Source organism: Bombina bombina, chromosome 5 (genome assembly GCF_027579735.1).
Source record: "Bombina bombina isolate aBomBom1 chromosome 5, aBomBom1.pri, whole genome shotgun sequence".
Lineage (NCBI taxonomy): Eukaryota > Metazoa > Chordata > Amphibia > Anura > Bombinatoridae > Bombina > Bombina bombina.
This window is the reverse complement of record NC_069503.1, coordinates 1,162,428,717-1,162,446,808: the sequence shown is the minus strand read 5'-3', so window position 1 is coordinate 1,162,446,808 and position 18,092 is coordinate 1,162,428,717.

The window sequence follows — 18,092 nt, the reverse complement described above, 5'->3', positions numbered from 1 at the left end:
AGTCTCTTATTAAATCACTAGTCAGTAAGCCTCTTATTAAATCACTAGTCAGTAATCCTCTTATTAAATCACTAGTAACAGTAAGCCTCTTATTAAATCACTAGTCAGTGAGCCTCTTATTAAATCACTAGTCAGTAAGCCTCTTATTAAATCACTAGTCACAGTAAGTCTCTTATTAAATCACTAGTCACAGTAAGCCTCTTATTAAATCACTAGTCAGTAAGCCTCTTATTAAATCACTAGTCACAGTAAGCCTCTTATTAAATCACTAGTCAGTGAGCCTCTTATTAAATCACTAGTCAGTAAGCCTCTTATTAAATCACTAGTCACAGTAAGCCTCTTATTAAATCACTAGTAACAGTAAGCCTCTTATTAAATCACTAGTCAGTAAGGCTCTTATTAAATCACTAGTCAGTAAGTCTCTTATTAAATCACTAGTCAGTAAGTCTCTTATTAAATCACTAGTCAGTAAGCCTCTTATTAAATCACTAGTCAGTAAGCCTCTTATTAAATTACTAGTCAGTAAGTCTCTTATTAAATCACTAGTCAGTAAGTCTCTTATTAAATCACTAGTCACAGTAAGTCTCTTATTAAATCACTAGTCAGTAAGCCTCTTATTAAATCACTAGTCAGTAATCCTCTTATTAAATCACTAGTAACAGTAAGTCTCTTATTAAATCACTAGTAACAGTAAGTCTCTTATTAAATCACTAGTCACAGTAAGCCTCTTATTAAATCACTAGTCACAGTAAGCCTCTTATTAAATCACTAGTCACAGTAAGCCTCTTATTAAATCACTAGTCACAGTAAGCCTCTTATTAAATCACTAGTCACAGTAAGCCTCTTATTAAATCACTAGTCACAGTAAGTCTCTTATTAAATCACTAGTCACAGTAAGTCTCTTATTAAATCACTAGTCACAGTAAGTCTCTTATTAAATCACTAGTAAGTAAGCCTCTTATTAAATCACTAGTCAGTAAGCCTCTTATTAAATCACTAGTCACAGTAAGTCTCCTATTAAATCACTAGTCAGTAAGTCTCTTATTAAATCAGTAGTCAGTAAGCCTCTTATTAAATCACTAGTCAGTAAGCCTCTTATTAAATCACTAGTCACAGTAAGCCTCTTATTAAATCACTAGTCACAGTAAGTCTCTTATTAAATCACTAGTCACAGTAAGCCTCTTATTAAATCACTAGTCACAGTAAGCCTCTTATTAACTCACTAGTCACAGTAAGCCTCTTATTAACTCACTAGTCACAGTAAGCCTCTTATTAAATCACTAGTCACAGTAAGCCTCTTATTAAAGGGATACTGAACCCAAATTTTTTCTTTCATAATTCAGATAGGGCATGCAATTTTAAGAAACTTTCTAATTTACTTCTGTTATCAATTTTTCTTCGTTCTCTTGATATCTTTATTTGAAAAAGAAGGCATCTAAGCTAAGTAGCCAGCAAATTAGTGGTTCAGAACCATGGACAGCATTTGTTTATTGGTGCTGTCCAATCAGCAAGGACAACCCAGGTTGTTCACCAAAAATGGTCCGGCATCTAAACTTAAATTCTTGCTTTTCAAATAAACATACCAAGAGAATGAAGAAAATTTGATAATAGGAGTACATTAGAAAGTTGCTTAAAATTGCATGCTCTATCAGAATCACAAAAGAAAAAATTTGGGTACCGTGTCCCTTTAAATTACTAGTCAGTAAGTCTCTTATTAAATCACTAGTCAGTAAGCCTCTTATTAAATCACTAGTCACAGTGAGCCTCTTATTAAATCACTAGTCACAGTGAGCCTCTTATTAAATCACTAGTCACAGTAAGCCTCTTATTAAATCACTAGTCAGTAAGTCTCTTATTAAATCACTAGTCACAGTAAGGCTCTTATTAAATCACTAGTCACAGTAAGGCTCTTATTAAATCACTAGTCACAGTAAGGCTCTTATTAAATCACTAGTCAGTAAGCCTCTTATTAAATCACTAGTCAGTAAGCCTCTTATTAAATCACTAGTCAGTAAGCCTCTTATTAAATCACTAGTCACAGTGAGCCTCTTATTAAATCACTAGTCAGTAAGTCTCTTATTAAATCACTAGTCAGTAAGACTCTTATTAAATCACTAGTCAGTGAGCCTCTTATTAAATCACTAGTCAGTAAGCCTCTTATTAAATCACTAGTCAGTGAGCCTCTTATTAAATCACTAGTCAGTGAGCCTCTTATTAAATCACTAGTCAGTGAGCCTCTTATTAAATCACTAGTCAGTGAGCCTCTTATTAAATCACTAGTCAGTGAGCCTCTTATTAAATCACTAGTCAGTGAGCCTCTTATTAAATCACTAGTCAGTAAGTCTCTTATTAAATCACTAGTCAATAAGCCTCTTATTAAATCACTAGTCAGTGAGCCTCTTATTAAATCACTAGTCACAGTAAGTCTCTTATTAAATCACTAGTCAATAAGCCTTTTATTAAATCACTAGTCAGTAAGCTTCTTATTAAATCACTAGTCAGTAAGCCTCTTATTAAATCACTAGTCAGTAAGCCTCTTATTAAATCACTAGTCAGTGAGCCTCTTATTAAATCACTAGTCAGTAAGCCTTTTATTAAATCACTAGTCAGTAAGCCTCTTATTAAATCACTAGTCAGTAAGCCTCTTATTAAATCACTAGTCAGTAAGTCTCTTATTAAATCACTAGTCAGTAAGCCTCTTATTAAATCACTAGTCAGTAAGCCTCTTATTAAATCACTAGTCAGTAAGCCTCTTATTAAATCACTAGTCACAGTAAGTCTCTTATTAAATCACTAGTCAGTAAGTCTCTTATTAAATCACTAGTCAGTAAGTCTCTTATTAAATCACTAGTAACAGTAAGCCTCTTATTAAATCACTAGTCAGTAAATCTCTTATTAAATCACTAGTCAGTAAATCTCTTATTAAATCACTAGTCAGTAAGTCTCTTATTAAATCACTAGTCACAGTAAGCATCTTATTAAATCACTAGTCAGTAAGTCTCTTATTAAATCACTAGTCAGTAAGTCTCTTATTAAATCACTAGTCAGTAAGTCTCTTATTAAATCACTAGTCAGTGAGCCTCTTATTAAATCACTAGTCAGTAAGCCTCTTATTAAATCACTAGTCAGTGAGCCTCTTATTAAATCACTAGTCAGTAAGCCTCTTATTAAATCACTAGTCAGTAAGCCTCTTATTAAATCACTAGTCAGTAAGCCTCTTATTAAATCACTAGTCAGTAAGCTTCTTATTAAATCACTAGTCACAGTAAGCCTCTTATTAAATCACTAGTCAGTAAGCCTCTTATTAAATCACTAGTCACAGTAAGCCTCTTATTAAATCACTAGTCAGTAAGCTTCTTATTAAATCACTAGTCACAGTAAGCCTCTTATTAAATCACTAGTCAGTAAGCCTCTTATTAAATCACTAGTCAGTGAGTCTCTTATTAAATCACTAGTCACAGTAAGTCTCTTATTAAATCACTAGTCACAGTAAGCCTCTTATTAAATCACTAGTCAGTAAGCTTCTTATTAAATCACTAGTCACAGTAAGCCTCTTATTAAATCACTAGTCAGTAAGCCTCTTATTAAATCACTAGTCACAGTAAGCCTCTTATTAAATCACTAGTCAGTGAGCCTCTTATTAAATCACTAGTCAGTAAGTCTCCTATTAAATCACTAGTCACAGTAAGCCTCTTATTAAATCACTAGTTACATTAAGCCTCTTATTAAATCACTAGTCACAGTAAGCCTCTTATTAAATCACTAGTCACAGTAAGTCTCTTATTAAATCACTAGTCACAGTAAGCCTCATATTAAATCACTAGTCAGTAAGCCTCTTATTAAATCGCTAGTCAGTAAGTCTCTTATTAAATCACTAGTCACAGTAAGTCTCTTATTAAATCACTAGTCACAGTAAGCCTCTTATTAAATCACTAGTCAGTAAGTCTCTTATTAAATCACTAGTCACAGTGAGCCTCTTATTAAATCACTAGTCACAGTAAGCCTCTTATTAAATCACTAGTCACAGTAAGGCTCTTATTAAATCACTAGTCACAGTAAGCCTCTTATTAAATCACTAGTCAGTAAGCCTCTTATTAAATCACTAGTCACAGTAAGTCTCTTATCAAATCACTAGTCACAGTAAGTCTCTTATTAAATCACTAGTCAGTAATTCTCTTATTAAATCACTAGTCACAGTGAGCCTCATATTAAATCACTAGTCAGTAAGCCTATTATTAAATCACTAGTCAGTAAGCCTCTTATTAAATCACTAGTCACAGTGAGCCTCTTATTAAATCACTAGTCACAGTAAGTCTCTTATTAAATCACTAGTCACAGTAAGTCTCTTATTAAATCACTAGTCAGTAAGCCTCTTATTAAATCACTAGTCAGTAAGTCTCTTATTAAATCACTAGTCAGTAAGCCTCTTATTAAATCACTAGTCAGTAAGCCTCTTATTAAATCACTAGTCAGTAAGTCTCTTATTAAATCACTAGTCAGTAAGCCTCTTATTAAATCACTAGTCAGTAAGCCTCTTATTAAATCACTAGTCAGTAAGCCTCTTATTAAATCACTAGTCAGTGAGCCTCTTATTAAATCACTAGTCAGTGAGCCTCTTATTAAATCACTAGTCACAGTAAGTCTCTTATTAAATCATTAGTCAGTGAGTCTCTTATTAAATCACTAGTCAGTGAGTCTCTTATTAAATCACTAGTCAGTAAGCCTCTTATTAAATCACTAGTCAGTAAGTCTCTTATTAAATCACTAGTCAGTAAGCCTCTTATTAAATCACTAGTCAGTAAGTCTCTTATTAAATCACTAGTCAGTAAGCCTCTTATTAAATCACTAGTCAGTGAGCCTCTTATTAAATCACTAGTCAGTGAGCCTCTTATTAAATCACTAGTCAGTAAGCCTCTTATTAAATCACTAGTCAGTAAGCCTCTTATTAAATCACTAGTCACACTAAGCCTCTTATTAAATCACTAGTCAGTAAGTCTCTTATTAAATCACTAGTCACACTAAGCCTCTTATTAAATCACTAGTCAGTAAGCCTCTTATTAAATCACTAGTCAGTAAGCCTCTTATTAAATCACTAGTCAGTAAGCCTCTTATTAAATCGCTAGTCACAGTAAGGCTCTTATTAAATCACTAGTCACAGTAAGCCTCTTATTAAATCACTAGTCAGTAAGCCTCTTATTAAATCACTAGTCACAGTAAGTCTCTTATCAAATCACTAGTCACAGTAAGTCTCTTATTAAATCACTAGTCACAGTAAGTCTCTTATTAAATCACTAGTCACAGTAAGCCTCTTATTAAATCACTAGTCACAGTCAGCCTCTTATTAAATCACTAGTCACAGTAAGCCTCTTATTAAATCACTAGTCACAGTAAGTCTCTTATTAAGTCACTAGTCAGTAATTCTCTTATTAAATCACTAGTCACAGTGAGCCTCATATTAAATCACTAGTCAGTAAGCCTCTTATTAAATCACTAGTCACAGTAAGTCTCTTATTAAATCGCTAGTCAGTAAGTCTCTTATTAAACCGCTAGTCACAGTAAGTCTCTTATTAAATCGCTAGTCAGTAAGCCTCTTATTAAATCACTAGTCAGTAAGCCTCTTATTAAATCACTAGTCACAGTAAGCCTCTTATTAAATCACTAGTCAGTAAGCCTCTTATTAAATCATTAGTCAGTAAGCCTCTTATTAAATCACTAGTCACAGTAAGCCTCTTATTAAATCATTAGTCAGTAAGCCTCTTATTAAATCACTAGTCACAGTAAGCCTCTTATTAATTCACTAGTCACAGTAAGCCTCTTATTAAATCACTAGTCACAGTGAGCCTCATATTAAATCACTAGTCACAGTCAGCCTCTTATTAAATCACTAGTCACAGTAAGCCTCTTATTAAATCACTAGTCACAGTAAGTCTCTTATTAAATCACTAGTCAGTAATTCTCTTATTAAATCACTAGTCACAGTGAGCCTCATATTAAATCACTAGTCAGTAAGCCTCTTATTAAATCACTAGTCAGTAAGCCTCTTATTAAATCACTAGTCAGTAAGCCTCTTATTAAATCACTAGTCACAGTAAGCCTCTTATTAAATCACTAGTCACAGTGAGCCTCATATTAAATCACTAGTCACAGTCAGCCTCTTATTAAATCACTAGTCACAGTAAGCCTCTTATTAAATCACTAGTCACAGTAAGTCTCTTATTAAATCACTAGTCAGTAATTCTCTTATTAAATCACTAGTCACAGTGAGCCTCATATTAAATCACTAGTCAGTAAGCCTCTTATTAAATCACTAGTCAGTAAGCCTCTTATTAAATCACTAGTCACAGTAAGTCTCTTATTAAATCGCTAGTCACAGTAAGTCTCTTATTAAACCGCTAGTCACAGTAAGTCTCTTATTAAATCGCTAGTCAGTGAGTCTCTTATTAAATCACTAGTCAGTCAGCAACTTATTAAATCACTAGTCAGTAAGCCTCTTATTAAATCACTAGTCACAGTAAGCCTCTTATTAAATCACTAGTCAGTAAGCCTCTTATTAAATCATTAGTCAGTAAGCCTCTTATTAAATCACTAGTCACAGTAAGCCTCTTATTAAATCACTAGTCACAGTAAGCCTCTTATTAAATCACTAGTCACAGTGAGCCTCATATTAAATCACTAGTCAGTAAGCCTCTTATTAAATCACTAGTCAGTAAGCCTCTTATTAAATCACTAGTCACAGTAAGCCTCTTATTAAATCACTAGTCAGTAAGTCTCTTATTAAATCGCTAGTCACAGTAAGTCTCTTATTAAATCACTAGTCACAGTAAGCCTCTTATTAAATCACTAGTCAGTAAGCCTCTTATTAAATCATTAGTCAGTAAGCCTCTTATTAAATCACTAGTCACAGTAAGCCTCTTATTAAATCACTAGTCACAGTAAGCCTCTTATTAATTCACTAGTCACAGTAAGCCTCTTATTAAATCACTAGTCACAGTGAGCCTCATATTAAATCACTAGTCACAGTCAGCCTCTTATTAAATCACTAGTCACAGTAAGCCTCTTATTAAATCACTAGTCACAGTAAGTCTCTTATTAAATCAATAGTCAGTAAGTCTTATTAAATCACTAGTCAGTAAGTCTCTTATTAAATCACTAGTCAGTAAGCCTCTTATTAAATCACTAGTCACAGTAAGCCTCTTAATAAATCACTAGTCAGTAAGCCTCTTATTAAATCAATAGTCAGTAAGTCTTATTAAATCACTAGTCAGTAAGTCTCTTATTAAATCACTAGTCAGTGAGCCTCTTATTAAATCACTAGTCAGTAATCATCTTATTAAATCACTAGTCAGTAAGTCTCTTATTAAATCACTAGTCACAGTAAGCCTCTTATTAAATCACTAGTCAGTAAGTCTCTTATTAAATCGCTAGTCACAGTAAGTCTCTTATTAAATCACTAGTCACAGTAAGTCTCTTATTAAATCATTAGTCAGTAAGCCTCTTATTAAATCACTAGTCAGTAAGCCTCTTATTAAATCACTAGTCACAGTAAGCCTCTTAATAAATCACTAGTCAGTAAGCCTCTTATTAAATCAATAGTCAGTAAGTCTTATTAAATCACTAGTCAGTAAGTCTCTTATTAAATCACTAGTCAGTGAGCCTCTTATTAAATCACTAGTCAGTAATCATCTTATTAAATCACTAGTCAGTAAGCCTCTTATTAAATCACTAGTCAGTAATCCTCTTATTAAATCACTAGTCACAGTAAGCCTCTTATTAAATCACTAGTCAGTTAGCCTCTTATTAAATCACTAGTCACAGTAAGGCTCTTATTAAATCACTAGTCACAGTGAGCCTCTTATTAAATCACTAGTCAGTGAGTCTCTTATTAAATCACTAGTCACAGTAAGTCTCTTATTAAATCACTAGTCACAGTAAGTCTCTTATTAAATCACTAGTCACAGTAAGTCTCTTATTAAATCACTAGTCACAGTAAGTCTCTTATTAAATCACTAGTCACAGTAAGTCTCTTATTAAATCACTAGTCAGTAAGCCTCACATTAAATCACTAGTCAGTAAGCCTCTTATTAAATCACTAGTCAGTAAAACTCTTATTAAATCACTAGTCAGTAAAACTCTTATTAAATCACTAGTCAGTAAGCCTCTTATTAAATCACTAGTCAGTAAGCCTCTTATTAAATCACTAGTCACAGTAAGCCTCTTAATAAATCACTAGTCAGTAAGCCTCTTATTAAATCACTAGTCAGTAAGTCTTATTAAATCACTAGTCAGTAAGTCTCTTATTAAATCACTAGTCAGTGAGCCTCTTATTAAATCACTAGTCAGTAATCCTCTTATTAAATCACTAGTCACAGTAAGCCTCTTATTAAATCACTAGTCAGTAATCCTCTTATTAAATCACTAGTCAGTAAGTCTCTTATTAAATCACTAGTCAGTGAGCCTCTTATTAAATCACTAGTCAGTGAGCCTCTTATTAAATTAATAGTCAGTAAGTCTCTTATTAAATCACTAGTCACAGTAAGTCTCTTATTAAATCACTAGTCAGTAAGCCTCTTATTAAATTAATAGTCAGTAAGTCTCTAATTAAATCACTAGTCACAGTAAGTCTCTTATTAAATCACTAGTCACAGTAAGCCTCTTATTAAATCACTAGTCAGTAAGTCTCTTATTAAATCACTAGTCAGTAAGTCTCTTATTAAATCACTAGTCACAGTAAGCCTCTTATTAAATCACTAGTCACAGTAAGCCTCTTATTAAATCACTAGTCACAGTAAGCCTCTTAATAAATCACTAGTCAGTAAGCCTCTTATTAAATCAATAGTCAGTAAGTCTTATTAAATCACTAGTCAGTAAGTCTCTTATTAAATCACTAGTCAGTGAGCCTCTTATTAAATCACTAGTCAGTAATCATCTTATTAAATCACTAGTCAGTAAGTCTCTTATTAAATCACTAGTCACAGTAAGCCTCTTATTAAATCACTAGTCAGTAAGTCTCTTATTAAATCGCTAGTCACAGTAAGTCTCTTATTAAATCACTAGTCACAGTAAGTCTCTTATTAAATCATTAGTCAGTAAGCCTCTTATTAAATCACTAGTCAGTAAGCCTCTTATTAAATCACTAGTCACAGTAAGCCTCTTAATAAATCACTAGTCAGTAAGCCTCTTATTAAATCAATAGTCAGTAAGTCTTATTAAATCACTAGTCAGTAAGTCTCTTATTAAATCACTAGTCAGTGAGCCTCTTATTAAATCACTAGTCAGTAATCATCTTATTAAATCACTAGTCAGTAAGCCTCTTATTAAATCACTAGTCAGTAATCCTCTTATTAAATCACTAGTCACAGTAAGCCTCTTATTAAATCACTAGTCAGTTAGCCTCTTATTAAATCACTAGTCACAGTAAGGCTCTTATTAAATCACTAGTCACAGTGAGCCTCTTATTAAATCACTAGTCAGTGAGTCTCTTATTAAATCACTAGTCACAGTAAGTCTCTTATTAAATCACTAGTCACAGTAAGTCTCTTATTAAATCACTAGTCACAGTAAGTCTCTTATTAAATCACTAGTCACAGTAAGTCTCTTATTAAATCACTAGTCAGTAAGCCTCACATTAAATCACTAGTCAGTAAGCCTCTTATTAAATCACTAGTCAGTAAAACTCTTATTAAATCACTAGTCAGTAAGCCTCTTATTAAATCACTAGTCAGTAAGCCTCTTATTAAATCACTAGTCACAGTAAGCCTCTTAATAAATCACTAGTCAGTAAGCCTCTTATTAAATCACTAGTCAGTAAGTCTTATTAAATCACTAGTCAGTAAGTCTCTTATTAAATCACTAGTCAGTGAGCCTCTTATTAAATCACTAGTCAGTAATCCTCTTATTAAATCACTAGTCACAGTAAGCCTCTTATTAAATCACTAGTCAGTAATCCTCTTATTAAATCACTAGTCAGTAAGTCTCTTATTAAATCACTAGTCACAGTAAGTCTCTTATTAAATCACTAGTCAGTGAGCCTCTTATTAAATCACTAGTCAGTAAGCCTCTTATTAAATTAATAGTCAGTAAGTCTCTTATTAAATCACTAGTCACAGTAAGTCTCTTATTAAATCACTAGTCAGTAAGCCTCTTATTAAATTAATAGTCAGTAAGTCTCTAATTAAATCACTAGTCACAGTAAGTCTCTTATTAAATCACTAGTCACAGTAAGCCTCTTATTAAATCACTAGTCAGTAAGTCTCTTATTAAATCACTAGTCAGTAAGTCTCTTATTAAATCACTAGTCACAGTAAGCCTCTTATTAAATCACTAGTCACAGTAAGCCTCTTATTAAATCACTAGTCACAGTAAGCCTCTTATTAAATCACTAGTCACAGTAAGCCTCTTATTAAATCACTAGTCAGTAAGACTCTTATTAAATCACTAGTCAGTAAGACTCTTATTAAATCACTAGTCAGTAAGACTCTTATTAAATCACTAGTCAGTAAGACTCTTATTAAATCACTAGTCACAGTGAGCCTCTTATTAAATCACTAGTCACAGTGAGCCTCTTATTAAATCACTAGTCACAGTGAGCCTCTTATTAAATCACTAGTCACAGTGAGCCTCTTATTAAATCACTAGTCAGTGAGCCTCTTATTAAATCACTAGTCAGTAAGCCTCTTATTAAATCACTAGTCAGTAAGCCTATTATTAAATCACTAGTCAGTGAGCCTCTTATTAAATCACTAGTCAGTAAGCCTCTTATTAAATTAATAGTCAGTAAGTCTCTTATTAAATCACTAGTCACAGTAAGTCTCTTATTAAATCACTAGTCAGTAAGCCTCTTATTAAATTAAGTCAGTAAGTCTCTAATTAAATCACTAGTCACAGTAAGTCTCTTATTAAATCACTAGTCACAGTAAGTCTCTTATTAAATCACTAGTCACAGTAAGTCTCTTATTAAATCACTAGTCACAGTAAGTCTCTTATTAAATCACTAGTCACAGTAAGTCTCTTATTAAATCACTAGTCACAGTAAGCCTCTTATTAAATCACTAGTCACAGTAAGCCTCTTATTAAATCACTAGTCACAGTAAGCCTCTTATTAAATCACTAGTCACAGTAAGCCTCTTATTAAATCACTAGTCACAGTAAGCCTCTTATTAAATCACTAGTCAGTAAGACTCTTATTAAATCACTAGTCAGTAAGACTCTTATTAAATCACTAGTCAGTAAGACTCTTATTAAATCACTAGTCAGTAAGACTCTTATTAAATCACTAGTCAGTAAGACTCTTATTAAATCACTAGTCAGTAAGACTCTTATTAAATCACTAGTCAGTAAGACTCTTATTAAATCACTAGTCAGTAAGACTCTTATTAAATCACTAGTCAGTAAGACTCTTATTAAATCACTAGTCAGTAAGACTCTTATTAATTCACTAGTCAGTAAGTCTCTTATTAAATCACTAGTCAGTGAGTCTCTTATTAAATCACTAGTCACAGTGAGCCTCTTATTAAATCACTAGTCACAGTGAGCCTCTTATTAAATCACTAGTCACAGTGAGCCTCTTATTAAATCACTAGTCACAGTGAGCCTCTTATTAAATCACTAGTCACAGTGAGCCTCTTATTAAATCACTAGTCAGTGAGCCTCTTATTAAATCACTAGTCAGTGAGCCTCTTATTAAATCACTAGTCAGTGAGCCTCTTATTAAATCACTAGTCAGTGAGCCTCTTATTAAATCACTAGTCAGTGAGCCTCTTATTAAATCACTAGTCAGTGAGCCTCTTATTAAATCACTAGTCAGTAAGCCTCTTATTAAATCACTAGTCAGTGAGCCTCTTATTAAATCACTAGTCAGTGAGCCTCTTATTAAATCACTAGATTTGCAGGAGAGCACTGGCTTTAAAGGGACAGTAAAGTTAACATTACACTTTCATGATTTAGACAGAGCATGCAATTGTAAAATATTTCCCAAGGTACTATTCTCTAATTTGCTTTGTTGTTATCCTTTGTTTTAAAAACAAACAAACTACCTAGGTACGCTCAGGAGCCGTAATGCACTACTGGGAGTCAGCTGCTGATTGGTAGGTGCCACTTCTACAAGGAAGTAAATATATAGATAAAAGGGAATCAGTTGATATATTTGATACAGTGTCAAAGACAATCTGGCTTCCTCCAATCGTTGTGTGCCCCATGAGTTGGACGCAAAAGGGGGCACACAACGATTAGAGGAAGCCGGATTCGTCATCGTTCTGCTAAGGAAAGCAGGAGCTGCGGGCGGAGTATCAGCGTTGTGTTTAGCATAGCGCAAAGGTCAGTATTTAAAAAAAATAAGCGTCTTTGTAAAGTTTAAAGGGACACTAAACCCACATTTTTTCTTTCGTGATTCAGATAGAGCAGCAATTTTAAGGAACTTTCTAATATACTCCTATTATCAATTTCTCTTTGTTCTTTTGCTATCTATTTGAAAAAGAAGGCATCTAAGCTTTTTTTGGTTCAGGATCTGGACAGCAGTTTTTGATTGGAGGATGAATTTATCCACCAATCAGCAAGGATAACCCAGGTTGTTCACCAAAAATGGGCCGGCATCTAAACTTAAATTCTTGCATTTCAAATAAAGATACCAAGAGAATGAAGAAAATTTGATAATAGGAGTAAATTAGAAAGTTGCTTAAAATCTCATGCTCTATCTGAACCACAAAAGAAAAAAAATTGGGTTCAGTGTCCCTTTAATGAATGAAAGTGTTCCTGTTTATAAGATTATTTTTAGATACCGGGCACTTATTCATTAAACTTTACAATCACTTTAATGTACAAATATAAGGGAATAGGAATAGCTGAAAATGTTAGCTCATGGATAAAAGACAGGGAGCAACGAGTTGTAGTGAAGTCGTTTTTTAAAAAATACTATTAAACTTACCTCTTTCTTCTCTTCACAGCCGGAGCAGCTTCCCCCGCTCGGAGATCCTCTCTTCAGACGTCAGCAATGACTAATCCGGCTTCCTCCAATCATGACTTTCCCCCCAGGGGAATCATTGCCTGAGGCCATGCCATGATTGGAGGAAGCCGGATTAGTAATTGCTGACGAGTGAAGAGAGGATCTCCGAGCAGGGGAAGTTGCTCCGGCTGTGATGAGAAGAAAGGAACATTTCTAAACAAAACGGCTGCTTTCTAAACTTTGATGAATGAAAGTGCCCCTGTTTTTAATAGTATTTTTAAAAACTGGGCTTTCATTCATCAAAGTTTACCTTCACTTTAATGACTTGGAACAAGGATTAAATAGCAACATCTCTATTTTTGCAGATTATACTAAATTAAGTAAGGTCATTAGGTCAGAGCAGGATGAACTTGTGTTACAAGAAAAACTACAAAAACTAGAAGTATGGGCAAGTAAATGGAAAATGAGATTTAATACAAGAAAATGCAAGGTTCTACATTTTTTTAAAGTAAAAATAAGCAGGCAACGTATTATTTAAATGGGACAAGATTTAGCCAAACAGAGGAGGAAAGGGATTTGGGAGTAGTAATAGATAACAAGCTAAAGATGGGTGCACAATGCAGGGCAGCAGCTTCAAAGGCTAATAAGATACTAGCATGTATTAAAAGAGGCATTGATGCAAGGGAGGAAAGCATAATTCTGTTACTATATAAATCCCTGGTAAGACCTCACCTTGAGTATGGAGTGCAGTTCTGGGTACCGATGGCAAAAAAGATATTGCAGAACTAGAAAAAGTTCAAAGAAGAGCCACAAAGCTAATAAGGGGAGAATGGAGAACTTAAGCTATGAGGAGAGGCTTGCCAAACTGGGTCTGTTTTCTCCAGAAAAAAGGCGCTTGAGAGGTGACATGATTACTTTATATAAAATATATTCAAGGCCCATATTCAGAGATGGCAGACGCTCTGTTTACTCCAAGAAATCTGTTTGTGACAAGAGGTCATAATTTAAGGTTGGAGGAGAGGAGATTTAATCTCCTGTAACGGAAACCTTTTTCAACTGTAAGAGCAATACAATTGTAGAACTCATTACCTAAGGAGGTAGTGAATGCCAATACCCTAGATACATTTTAAAATTTTTTGGATACATTTCTGGCTAGAAGTTGCACAACCTGTAGGACACGACAATGACTTACACAACCTCTAGGACATGACACTGAGTTACACAACCTCTAGGACATGACAATGAGTTACACAACCTCTAGGGCATGACAATAAATTACACAACCTCTAGAACATGACAATACGTTACACAACCTCTAGGACATGACAATATGTTACACAACCTCTAGGACATGACAATGACTTACACAACAATACGTTACATAACCTCTAGGACATGACAATAAGTTACATAACCCCTAGAACATGACAATGAGTTTCACAACCTCTAGGACATGACTGTGACGGACCACCTGGTACCCTGAATGAGTACCTCCGTCAGAACACTTCCCTTGTCCTGGACATCCCTTTATCCAGAGCAATAGCTCCTGGTATCTCCCTTTGACCACAGTCTAAAGTTATGTAGGGGAACAGAACTGAGGCAACACTCAGTGGTCTGAACACAAAATGACCACTTTATTTAAAAGCAGCACACAGATTTATACACCCTGGCATTCCAGAGTCACAGAGCTTCAGGTTACAGAGGGAATTGGTTTAACAGTAAAGCAAACATATGAACAATACATCAAACCTCTAACAATTGTCTATTCACAGGTAAAACCGATTAATATATCAAGTTAATTAACTGGGGAAGAAAGTTAACTCAAATAATCTGATGTTGGGCATTCTAGTTAACATAATCACACAGGAACACAATCAGTTTACCCAGGCAGACTCCTTAGACACAATCAGATCAGAAACGTAAATAAAATACATCTTATTACAGAATATAAGAACAGCTCTTATTAACTATTAAGTCCTTTATGCCCACTTGGTTTATAGAGTCACAATTGCTCCCACAAGGGGCACTCACACCCTGTACCCATCCTGTATTTATGGATACAGGGTGACATAGACATAAGAAAGAGTTATGAAAGTACATGGGGTGTCCAGCATATAAAATTCCACATTTCCATGCAGTCTCTGGGCATCCTTAAGCCCATGTACCTCCTGCCCAAAGAATGTTCTATAACAGGCCTTCAGATCTTGGTGACTCACGTCACAATGACAATGAGTTACACAACCTCTAGAGGACAGGACAATGAGTTGCACAACCTCTAGAGGACAGGACAATGAGTTGCACAACCTCTAGAGGACAGGACAATGAGTTGCACAACCTCTAGAGGACAGGACAATGAGTTGCACAACCTCTAGAGGACAGGACAATGAGTTGCACAACCTCTAGAGGACAGGACAATGAGTTGCACAACCTCTAGAGGACAGGACAATGAGTTGCACAACCTCTAGAGGACAGGACAATGAGTTGCACAACCTCTAGAGGACAGGACAATGAGTTGCACAACCTCTAGAGGACAGGACAATGAGTTGCACAACCTCTAGAGGACAGGACAATGAGTTACACAACCTCTAGAGGACAGGACAATGAGTTACCCAACCTCTAGAGGACAGGACAATGAGTTACCCAACCTCTAGAGGACAGGACAATGAGTTACCCAACCTCTAGAGGACAGGACAATGAGTTACCCAACCTCTAGAGGACAGGACAATGAGTTACCCAACCTCTAGAGGACAGGACAATGAGTTACCCAACCTCTAGAGGACAGGACAATGAGTTACCCAACCTCTAGAGGACAGGACAATGAGTTACCCAACCTCTAGGACAGGACAACAACAAGGGAGGGGGTGCCCTATTGGGGGAAAATCTATAAGTCTAATAAGTGTAATGATATAAGAGCTATACGGTCTTGTGAAAACACGATAGATATATATCAACCTCAAAAGAGAAAGAAGGGGTATAAATGTAAAAATAGTAAATAGGTAACTAGACCTCGTGTAAAAACACGATAGATATATATCAACCTCAAAAGAGAAAGAAGGGGTAAAAATAGTGAATAGGTAACTAGACCTCAGTATACAATACCTCAAAGTGGTTTATAGATTAATATAAATTATACATAACCTCAGAGTGGTTTATAGATTAATATGAACATAGTTATGCTATTGGTTAGTAGCATTAGAGCATATAAGAAGGTGGATCATATAATAATAATCATATAAATATATGTAAATAATAGTAACAATACAACAATCATAAGAGTCTCTGAAATAAGTAATAAGTCTCTGAATGGGAGATCGAGGCAGCTATCTGTGGAGATCCAGGCCGGGATCCAGAGCAGCAATCTACAAAGACAAGAGAAGACACAAGTGCCCCATGGCCCAATATTGTTTGGTCCAAAAACAGTTTGATATGTATACAGGGAGTGAACTCACATTTGTGAAAGCACCTCAATTAGTGCTATGGAGACAGTCTGGGATCTATTACAGTCACCCAGGAGACCAACTGCCGGTAACGATGTAGTGTCTGTATCAAACTGACAAAAAGAAACACAGGTGCCTATATGGCCTAGTATTGCCTTAACACAGGTGAATCGATGCGATAGAAGAGAATGGTACTCACAATAGTTGTAGCATCTCCTTTGATGCTATAGAGGCAGGATGGGATCAATATAGTCACCCACCAGACTTAATCATAGGCCAGCTGGACACAGATGGAAATCCGGATACACCAGTGGTCAGGATAGACCCAGGATACACCAGTGGTCAGGATAGACCCAGGATACACCAGTGGTCAGGATAGACCCAGGATACACCAGTGGTCAGGAAAAACCCAGGAGTAGTTCCCTCTCAGCCAGAGGGATAAAAATGGCAAAAAAGATAGCAGATAGCAGAGGGAACTACTCCTGGGTTTTTCCTGACCACTGGTGTATCCTGACCATTGGTGTATCCGGATTTCCATCTGTGTCCAGCTGGCCTATGATTAAGTCTGGTGGGTGACTATATTGATCCCATCCTGCCTCTATAGCATCAAAGGAGATGCTACAACTATTGTGAGTACCATTCTCTTCTATCGCATTGATTCACCTGTGTTAAGGCAATACTAGGCCATATAGGCACCTGTGTTTCTTTTTGTCATTTTGATACAGACACTACATCATTACCGGCAGTTGGTCTCCTGGGTGACTGTAATAGATCCCAGACTGTCTCCATAGCACTAATTGAGGTGCTTTCACAAATGTGAGTTCACTCCCTGTATACATATCAAACTGTTTTTGGACCAAACAATATTGGGCCATGTGGCGCTTCTGTCTTCTCTTGTCTCTCTAGGACAGGACAATAAGTTACACAATCTCTAGGAAAGGACAATGAGTTACACAACCTCTAGAAAACAGGACAATGGGTTACACAACCTCTAGAGGACAAGACAATGAGTTACACAACCTCTAGGAAAGGACAATGAGTTACACAACCTCTAGAAAACAGGACAATGGGTTACACAACCTCTAGAAAACAGGACAATGGGTTACACAACCTCTAGAGGACAAGACAATGAGTTACACAACCTCTAGAGGACAAGACAATGAGTTACACAACCTCTAGGACAGGACAATGAGTTACACAACCTCTAGGACAGGACAATGAATTACACAACCTCTAGGACAGTTACACAACATCTAGGACATAACAATGAGTTACACAACCTCTAGGAAAGGACAATGAATTACACAACCTCTAGGACATGACACTGAGTTACACAACCTCTAGAGGACATGACAATGAGTTACACAACCTCCAGAGGACATGACAATGAGTTACACAACTTCTAGGACAGGGCAATGAGTTACACAACTTCTAGGACAGGACAATGAGTTACACAACCTCTAGGACAGGACAATGAGTTACACAACTGGTAGAGGACATGACAATGAGTTACCCAACCTCTAGGACAGGACAATGAGTTACCCAACCTCTAGAGGACAGGAAAATGAGTTACCCAAACTCTAGAGGACAGGACAATGAGTTACCCAACCTCTAGAGGACAGGACAATGAGTTACACAACCTCTAGAGGACAGGACAATGAGTTACCCAACCTCTAGAGGACAGGACAATGAGTTACCCAACCTCTAGAGGACAGGAC